Consider the following 9,623-nt stretch of genomic DNA (forward strand, 5'->3'; position numbering starts at 1 on the left):
GAGACGGCGCAAGGCATTCTGGAAGCTGTAGTGCGCGTCGTGCCCCCCCCCCCCCCAATCTGCTGGGGGCTCGAAGGCGCTCGCTGAGGCGGGTTGGGCGATGGAGGGGCCGGGTGTGCTCCTGCCTCACAGCCCCTGGTAACCGCGGTTGATTTGATCTGTACTATGCATGTTTGAGTTCCGTTGTATACAGCTTGAAAGCCTCACCTTCCTCTGCGGGTAGGAGCCGCTCGCTAAGGCAGGTAGCAAGGTCTCTGGTGATAATCCTTTCTCTTTCCCCATCTGAAGATACGTGCACTTTGCTGCTTCCCTGTTCTCTGCCAACACATTTGCTATGTTGGAGACCAAGCCTCAGATTGGATTTCCTTACCCAAAGCTACTTAACATAATCTTTATAGTTCTTGAGCAACGTTCTCCAAGCCATCAATCCTGAGTTCTATGAAATGTCAGGACACCAGACCTGCAAGTTCTGGAGGTCACAACTACCTCAGATATGCAAACCTCTTTCTTTGTGGAGTTCCCTTGTATCTTCTAGAACCCCAAGAGCTGTTTCTTACACTCCTCTGCAGGAGGAGGCAGAAGCATCCCTTGTAAGATTTAAGGTTTATTTCTCTCTGTGTCTCCCAGTATTCCCAGCTCCCGAAGTTGAACCAGCCTGCTGGCTGTTCTTTCCTGGAGTCGTTCTCATACCAAATCTGGTTTTGCCCATCTGCTCAGATCTTTGGATCACTCATCTGTGAATTGACTAAAGCAGGAGAAAGAGCTCCAGCAGGAGCAGATCAGGAAGCTAGAATGTAGTGAAGGTAAAGGCCCTGGAACTGAAGCTCTGATGGCTACAGGAGCCTTGCACACAGGTCACTTCTTGTCTAGGAAGCCTCTGAGGGTGGTTAGGTCAAATATATGTATTTTTAATGGGCATCTTGCCTGTTTTTCTGTCTGAATATATTGGTCCAGTAAGATAGGGATCCTGTGGTCTGCTGAGCATATCACATAGTGACAGAGGGGAATTCTTGGGATACTCTGTCACTCTTGGGGATTGGTATGGGACTGAACCTTAAAACCATCTTACTGGGTGTTCCTTGATCCTATTCGTATCCCTTTTGTCCCAGCAAATGAAGAGCTATGCTAGGACCTTACACCTCCTGCCTGTCCTGTTTGCTGTTACAGAGGAAGGATGCTCAGTGATTGTAAAGCAGCCTGAAGTTCTTGACAAGGACAGAGGAGTTAAAAGATGAATACTATAGCGAACAAGTGCTTCCCAACAGTATGGAGATTGCACATCTCATTTGTATCCCAATGCCAACAGTCCACAAGAAATAAATGAGATGTCAGTGCTAAGACCTTTGTAGATCCAGGGTTGGTGCAGGGAACCAGAGGAAAATGTAACTTTTGCCACTTCCTTTAAGCAGCGAAAAACTATTGTGACAAATAGATAAATGTGTGAGGAAAGACTTGCAGCAACCGCAGCATAAAGTCAGTGAGTGGTGGTGTGTCCTGCTCCTTGCATGGTCAGAACTCTGATTCTGCACAGGACAACTCGCTGCTGCCCAAGTGGTCCAGCAGAATCAACCCCCATGGGAAGCACTGTAGTGTTCATTATGGTTTATTATAGTTGAGGATCTCTGGGAAAATGAAACCAGAGAACACTGCTGAACAGTCAGCGCTGGAGAAGTAAAGAATACACAGGGCTGGCAAGCTGTGACTCCATGCTGTGCTTTGGGAGAGCTGTGGGAGGAGAATATGCGTGGGGCTTGCCTGCAGCCTCTAAATCCACCCTTTGCCTTGGGAGAGATGTGGGTGGATAGAGTTCTGTAAGGTTTTGCCTGGCAATAGATGGAAAATCAGGTGCAGGATGCAGGTTAGCCAGAGCCTTTCTCTGGGTCTGTGTGAGGTCAAGTTGGTTTGCTGCACAGCTCAACAAGAGGAAGAACTACTGAGCCTGATGTCTGCAACTGATCTAGTTAAGAGAACTCAAAGTCAACGCTGCAAGGTGGGCTGCTTTATAGTCACACCTCTTCCATCCAAGATCTGGCACTGGATGGTTTGATGGCCCATGGCAGACCTACTGTTGGAATGAGCAAGCTTTGCTACTGGGATCTGTGGAGGAGACCTGAGTGTTGAAACTGATGCATGAAGAGTTTAATGAATAGTAGCCAGAGTGAAAAATGCTGTTGCTGCCTGCAACAGAGGAAGGATTCCTTATTAAGAATTGCAGTAGCACTAGAATTGTGGTGCTACAATGTTCTGGGTGCTCTGCGAATGCCTTTCCTGCCTCACAGGCCTTCCTGTTCCAGTGCTGAATGATGGAGGGCAGTTAGAAAGGTATCTTCAAACTAGGTACTAAGTGGGGGGAAAAGATAAGTGTTTGTATGTATTCTGATAGAACAGATCCTACTGCAGCCAGAATGAAATCATTCTTTCAGTTGTTGCAGAAGTAGATGACCTTTGCAAAAGGGATAATCAGAAAAGACTTGATGGGAGAAGAATAGTAAATGGACAGAGCTGAGGGGTAATGGCTGAAATGAGAGTAGGGCTGGCAACTGGCCTATATCTTTCGCACCAAGCAGCATGTTACCATTCTTCTAAAAACCCTGTGCTGCAGGAAGATCTTGCACAGCCAGGGTTTGTAATTTGCTTCCCAAGTGGAGGTGGAAGCATGCTCTCAACTGTACTGTAGGGTGGGCACTGTGGGCAGAACTCTGCTATTCCACCTGTAGAAAACCTTTAATTCCTGCTGGGGCTAGGCAGGTATGGTATGCCAGGTACTGTGGTCTGAACCCAGAAGCATAGACAGAAACCAAGCATTACCTTTGCTGCAGGAAACATGAAGTGTTCAGCAGTGGTGGCATGTTCTACATCCAGCTCTCTCCTATCTTCTCCATTTTTCTGGCCTCATCTGGACATGATTTTTCCGCAGGGCTTAATGCTGGTGTGCTGTATCAGAGGCTGCCTCTGGGACATGCTTGGAAGTGATTGTCCCCTTTCTCAGGTGCTAGCCACAAAGCAAGTTTTAGAATTCAGACAAACTCAGGCTGGAACTGCGGAGCACCCAACAGGAGCTTGGCCACATCAGGTAGAGGGGGCACCTTCAGGGAATCTGGTTTTTGCCCAGGTCTGCTCATGCCTGGGACGTGCTGCAGTGACAAACGCAGCTCTTGGATTTCAGGGGGATTAACTGCTTGAGAGCTGCAGGCGTGTGTCACATGAGGGTGCTGCTGGCTGGTGGCTGTTCAGAGCCCTGCAGGACAGCTCTTGCTGTTGCAGCTCGGTTTCACAGGGGCTGGATTGGCAAACTCAGAGATGCTGGGGACTGATCTTGCTGTTCTTGTTTACCAGCTGGCCTTTGTACAGGCCTGGATAGAGTATTTGTCTTGTGGAGCACAGTTCATTTCCATGACTAGCACAGTACTGGCTTTAGTAATACTGAAGGTAGTAGATTTGTCAGCTTTGTGAGGTGAGGCCTGTTTAAATCTTGTGATTAAATCTGTAATTGGTAAAGCTTGAAGTAGGTATGGCTGAAGTGTCTGCCCTCTCCTGGAGATAACCTCTGGTTTAGTGCAGGCAAAGCATTCAGTCCTTCTCAGACAGTCTGAGACAGGGTGAAGTGGCAGCCTCTGTTATTGAGACATTTATATCCTGAAGGTTATCACCTTCAGCTTATTGCATGTAGGTGTTGAGAACAGGTACCTGCTGTTCCCTTCCCAGCTGCCCTTAGAGTTGAGCTGTCAGGATCTGAGTTAGCTCACAGCCTCCTCTCATCTGCCTTGTTTAATCAGGAGCGTTTCTATCCCTGCCCAAGCCCTCTGTCAGGGCAGTGGTGAGCTCCATATGCTCTACTGGTTGCTAGTTGGACAGAACCTTACTTGTTTTTGCTGAAATGACTGTAAATAATACTCTGTCCCTCCAAGAAGAGGTGCCTAAGCTCTAACCCTCCCAGTTTCTCCAGTTGCCCTCACTTTCCTTTCTCTCTATGCTTGGCTAGTGGGACCTAGTGTTGCTTGTGTCTCTAACTGTGCAGTCATGGCCCTTGCTCTCTCCCACCTCTACCTGAGGGCTCTGACCTGCTCCCTCGAGAAAATGAGTGACAGCAGAGCTTCCTTGTAGAGGATCCTTAGGTGTTTCTGGCTCTGTTTAATTTTATCCTCTTCAACCCCATTTGCCAGATGTCCCAACTGTCACAGGTTTAGCTGAGGATTCATGTCACTGTTCCCAGTGTTTGTTTCCTCATACAGCTTTATGCAACAGTAAAACAGCATCCAGAGAATATGCATCACTCCCCTGGGGGAAGGCAGCAATGTCTCTGTGAAGTGTCTGTGTCCCAGGTATGGGTTTGGTTTGTTTTATTATTAGGAAAACCACAACACTCCCATTCATCTCCCTCAGGCTAATGCTGATGTCACAAGAGCTACAGGGTGATTTGGTGTCATCATAAAGTATTCATGCAGAAAAGTTCTTTCATCTTCTGTGTTCTCCAGAACAGTAAATAAGTATCACCAGGACACAATGCTGGACTGCTTATAACATAGAGGACTTTCCTGCTGCATTCCATCCACAGCTCTTGAAACCTTTTTCTGATCCTGTTAAAGAACTATTGGTCTGCATTAGGTAGGAGCCCAAGAGTGAGCCACACGACTAGTTTGAAGACTCATAGCAATTTGGTAACTGAAATGGAGTGAAAAGATATCTTAATTCCTTGTCTGTTTTTTCTGATCTTTCTTCCTCTTGACCATAAAGTGGGGAAATATTGGTGTGTAGGTCAATGTAGGTCTATTATTGGGTTTCTTTTGATAAAAGATATTGTATCAACTCGGTGAGAGGTTTTCAATAATGGAGCTTCACTACAGTTCTACTGTAATTAAATATCGATTCCCTAGTTCTTTCTATAAAAGCCTAAGGCCTTACCTCATGTCATTCTCCCACCTCTTGTCAAGCTGTGATTTCGTGAGATGTGTCTGTGCTGTCAACATCAGCTTAAAATGTGCCACCCCTCTGCTTTCTCCTGCCTTGGCCTCACAGCACATTGCCCCCTGAGTTGCTGCCATGCTGTAAATCCCATCAAGGAGCTGAGCTGGTTCTAAAAGGTGCGACATTGTTTTGGTTTGTTAATTATTTTTTCCCACTGCAGTGGTGTGTGTATCACAGTGCTGCTGCAGGACAAAATCCTGCTGGCACAAGTGGGATAACAATGTGAACAGGGCTTGGTGGAGAGGCAGAGGCTCTGCTTCCAGACTGTTCCTCTGCTGAAAGCACAATTGAATTGGTCAGCAGAAGTCCCCTCTGCTGCTGCGGGGAATGACTGCCAGAAACCCTGGCAAAGAGGTTCCCACCCCATCCCCATCCCAATAATTGTTCTAATAGGCATTGCTAAACTTAAGGGACTGTCAGTGTTACCCTTTTGCTTCAATCAGATCTACAGTCTCTGACCTGAAATATCAAGTGAAAAGTCTGTTCTTGAAGGAGATGTCGTCCACTGAGCCTGCAGGAAAAGACAGAGATCATAGAAACTATTCTTCACTTATTCCAATGTACTAACACGTGGGGGCATGGTATTCCAACCTCCCGTTGCTTTGGAGATCTCATGGCTCAGGTGTCCTGATGTCCCTTTCCAGCACAAGCTGACCCCTGTATTGGAAGGGTTTGTCATTATAGCTGTGTCTTTGAACAGAAATGAACCCATTCATTGTGTTTTAAATATGCATGGTGTGGAGCTGGTTGGTGCCATTGGTGTTAAAGACAGATGAAACCCAGTTTCTGAACATTTTTGCCAATGTGTTTTGCTGCCTAGGTTTGCGTGTCATGGAAGCTGGTTTGTGCTGCCTCGTGCCACTGCTTATATCATGCAAGAATAAATAACATATTATTAAATCAGAATAGCAGCTGTTTCTCCAAGTGATGAGAGGTGTCACAAAAGGTAGACAGTGGAGGCTTAGGCTCAGCAAGTTCATCCTTGAACTTTTGACCTAATTTGCTGCTTGCTTCATTTATTTCAGAGAGAAGCAAGAACTTGCTGAGAGAGGCAGAGTGGTTTTCAGCATCTTTGGGTGAGGTTTCCACCTCAGACACTTCAGCTCTGATGAGCTTTCCAGTGCTGCAGAAATCCAGGTGCCTGAAGGTAAGTGTGGCTGGTTCCTGCTCCCTCAGGAGCAGGGTTTTCCACAGTAATGCAGATGACAGAGGTCTGCAGAACCTGTCTACTGCTCAGGGTATTCCAGAGGTCATACAGATAATTTGATTAGAGGCACTTCTTGTGCCCAGTTTTAGTGGTAGGGATGAGTATTAGGCACCTAAAGGCAGGAAGGCAATACAATTTGGAGTAGTGGCCTACCACCTGGGCCACATTTAAAACTTTGCTCTGAGAGCACTGTTGATGTGCCAGGACAGAGGTAACATGTGCGTGCGTGTCTGTTCTTTCATCCTCCCTCCTCATTTAGTGTCAGAGTAATGTAAAGCTGCATGTGAGGGCCAATTATGATACTTATCACTTCCTCTGACAGTGCCAAGATACCACTTTTTAATGTGGCTCCATTTTTGTTTTGGTGCTGACACACAGCCAGTGAGATTACGAAGGTGAAAATTGCTCACTTCAGGAAGGTTTGTCTCTCAGCCTCTGTATCCTTTTGGATTTATGCCTTGCTTTTAGGATATAAAAGCCCCTTGTGTTTGCATTAACACTTAGAATTAAAGGAAATCAGGAACAAAGGGCTAATGTTCCTTTAAAAGAAAAAAAATCATGCCCTACTTTAGTAAGATGCTTAAGATTCTTGTGAATGGAGGCTGTAAGGCATATTAAACTGCTGTGTGTTCTGGTTTTCCAATTTACTAATCCTGCTGATTCAGACTTCACTGGCAAACGTGCTACAATTAACTGCTTTGTAGATGCAGTCCTAACACGTCAGGTTGCTTTTAGGACAATGCCTGAGGAGTCTTTACGCCCCATCAAAGGGTTAAGTTTTTCTCTTCAACATTTATTCTGAGGCATGTGCCAGGTAGGGACTAATACGTAGAGCTTTACTGATCAAATGTTCAAGCAGTACCACTCATTTAACACAAAGCAGATAGTTACCTGTTGCTTAGTGTTAGTAGTAAATATTTATATTGTAGAAGTATCAGAAACCCTGGCCAGTATTACGGTAGGGGCATGCAGTAGCTGTGTTGGAAGCTTACTGGGGCGCTTGGAACCATGATTCACTTACATAGACACCTATTTTTATTTGAGTTTATGTAGCTTGTGAGGATGCTTCTTGGTATTTCTCTGTTTCCACAGAGGATGAATGAGGATGTTTATTAGAGTTTGATACTGACTGCAATCCACACTGAGCAGTGCTGGGGAGGCTAGACATAGGCGGCCACTAGGGCTGGCGTATTGGGTAAGGAAGCCAGGGAAGGCTAATTCCTTGTTCTGTTGGTGTAGATTGTAAAGATATCTCCATGCTGTGTTTCAAGCTGAAGCAGTGCTGGAGAAGAGGCTGGAAATAGTCAAGAGCAGGTGACCTCAGCAGTGAGCTGTCTGACAGCCTGCCTGAACTGAAGCCACATGACCTTTAATGTTAACTGAAAGATATGTTCTTTACTGCAGGGAACAAGTAAAAGAAAGGATATTGACTTCCCTAGGCAGGCAGACTCTTCTTGAGTTGTTTGTTACCTGGATTTCCCAGAGCTGGAAGCTATGAGGTGTGGGTCTTACCCAAGGGAGGCAAGTAAAGGAAGGGAAATAGCCACTTTGAGAAGTCATTCATAGATCTGCCCAGTCCCACTCTCCACCCGAGACCTGAAATGCTGGCTGACATCTCACTCTCTTTTGCTTAAACCTACACCTTATGCCTTTACAACACAGAGGTGTGTATTCTATTCTTTCACTCCAGGTGACAGACACTGATGGAGGGTCTGGTTTGTGGTGCCTCAATCAGCTTCTGCTGTTGCCTTCTGGCTTGCAGAGGGAGAGATGCTGTGGGGCTTGTCTGTATTGTGGGATTTCCTCAAGGGTCAGAGAATTCCTAGGTGCAGCCCTTTGCTTCAACCCTCTCCCATGGGGTGGACTGTACAATCCTGTCTTCTGAGCTCTTTCTTACTTGGTGGACCAGCACAAATTGAGAAAAGTGTGTGTGTGTTGTCGCTACTAATGCCTTCAAATGTTCTACCCCCTCCAATATACCCCACCAGTATATTGCAAGTTTTGGGTTATGTTGGATATTGCTTAAGCTGTTGGCTAGCTAAAGCTCTGGGATATCTAGCTGGGCTTAGATTGTGCCATTTATGGAGACTATACATAGCAAGAACAGATATAGACTGACCATATTTTTACTCTGTTTGACAAGACCTAATATGGAGCAGCTGATTTGACAAGTGTTGGTAAATTGCTTCCTCTATATGGCTCAAACGGAGTAAGAAATGCTGTTCTTTGCACAGAAACTTCTACAACCACCATAAAGGAGAGGTTGCTGGGTTTGTTTTTGAGAATTAAGTGGCTAAAAGGGGCCTTGTGAAATTTCCTAATGTGGTTTGAATTTTTTTAGTCCTTTTTCTTCTCAGAGAACTTACTCTAGAATTGAGAGCTGGTGAAGGAGAAGGGAAGAGGTGAATGAACGACACTGAATTCAGAAAGCCTTGAGAGTGTGGGGAAAGAGGACCACTGCCTATTTGATAGTGAATGCTTTGTAGTCTAGCAGATGGGACAGTGAAGGAGACAGATGTATGGCATTCTCTTTGCTGCATACTTCTCAGTCAATACAAAGGACCTTGGGATGTGGCACAAAGTCAGGATACTGTAAAGGGAGGAGGGGCAGCACAGCTTGTTTAGGACTGGTTTGAAAAGTGGGCAGAAACTGGTGGTGCTGAGAGTAGCAGTAGGAGTCGTCAAGTGGGGTCTTGAGCATAGATCAAGACAAGACACAGTGGCAGAGGCTGCTCCTGTGACCTCTATCTCATTCAGCTGCATAAATCATGGCTTTGCTTTGAAGTTCAGGCTGAGATCAGTTAGTTTTCCTTCTCCAGTGAACAGCTGCTTCCCAGAGTTCAACTTTACTTCTCAGAGTGAACCTGAACATGTGAACAGCCATTGGCAGATCATGGCCAGGATATAAACCCATGCTTGAGTGCCTTGGATCTGACTGAAGGTGGGCTGGAAAGTGACCTGATGCATCCAAGAAACAGACTTGAGCAGGATGCAGTGACCAGTTCTCCATCACTCAGTGTGATCCAGCAGGTTACACTTTGTAAAACAAAGGGAACTTGTTTTCCTGGGGCCTCTCTCAGCCTTTTTTGAAAATGGCCTCTCTTTCTACTAGCCAGCCACAAACAGGATTGTGCACCACTGCCTTCCACTTCTGAATTCTCATCCTGCCCCCAGGCTTATCAGGGAAACTGAAGCAATGATCATGTTAGTGGCTTGGTCTGCCTGTGTGATCAGAAGGGACAGCCAGAATTAGCACAAAGGAAAACTGCTAATTTTGCAGTTATCCCCAGTAAAACCCTTCTTAGAATCAAATGAGTACCTAAATCTGGCTGAAAGGCATGTTCCAGAACCCATGAGCTTTGTCTTGTTCCAAGCAGAACTTGTAGTTTACTATTGAAAGCTTCTGGAATTCAGACATAACAGCACATTTTGTAAGAAAACACTGAACAGG

At 45.8% G+C, this 9,623-nt stretch overlaps 2 protein-coding genes across 4 annotated transcripts in view; one reads left to right on the plus strand and one right to left on the minus strand.

Annotated features, from left to right (window-relative positions):
- AKR1A1 (aldo-keto reductase family 1 member A1) overlaps positions 1-9,623 on the minus strand; it is a 455,840-nt gene that overhangs the window by 47,142 nt on the left and 399,075 nt on the right. The gene's annotated exons all lie outside the window — the stretch shown is intronic.
- Positions 201-9,623, plus strand: part of TESK2 (testis associated actin remodelling kinase 2) — a 119,879-nt gene continuing 110,456 nt past the window's right edge. Inside the window, exons 1-2 of one of the 3 annotated variants that reach the window (XM_061344932.1) lie at positions 201-219; positions 5,991-6,112. The gene's annotated coding sequence lies outside the window, so the exon portion shown is untranslated. Of the gene's footprint in view, positions 220-3,035; positions 3,074-4,586; positions 4,606-5,990; positions 6,113-9,623 lie in introns of those variants that run through there. The other 2 variants (XM_061344933.1, XM_061344931.1) reach the window with 2 other exon arrangements.

Source organism: Neopsephotus bourkii, unplaced genomic scaffold (genome assembly GCF_033783945.1).
Source record: "Neopsephotus bourkii isolate Nb327-2 ecotype Australia unplaced genomic scaffold, CSIRO-AGI_Nbou_v1 NB_234, whole genome shotgun sequence".
In the NCBI taxonomy this organism is placed as follows: Eukaryota; Metazoa; Chordata; class Aves; order Psittaciformes; family Psittacidae; genus Neopsephotus; species Neopsephotus bourkii.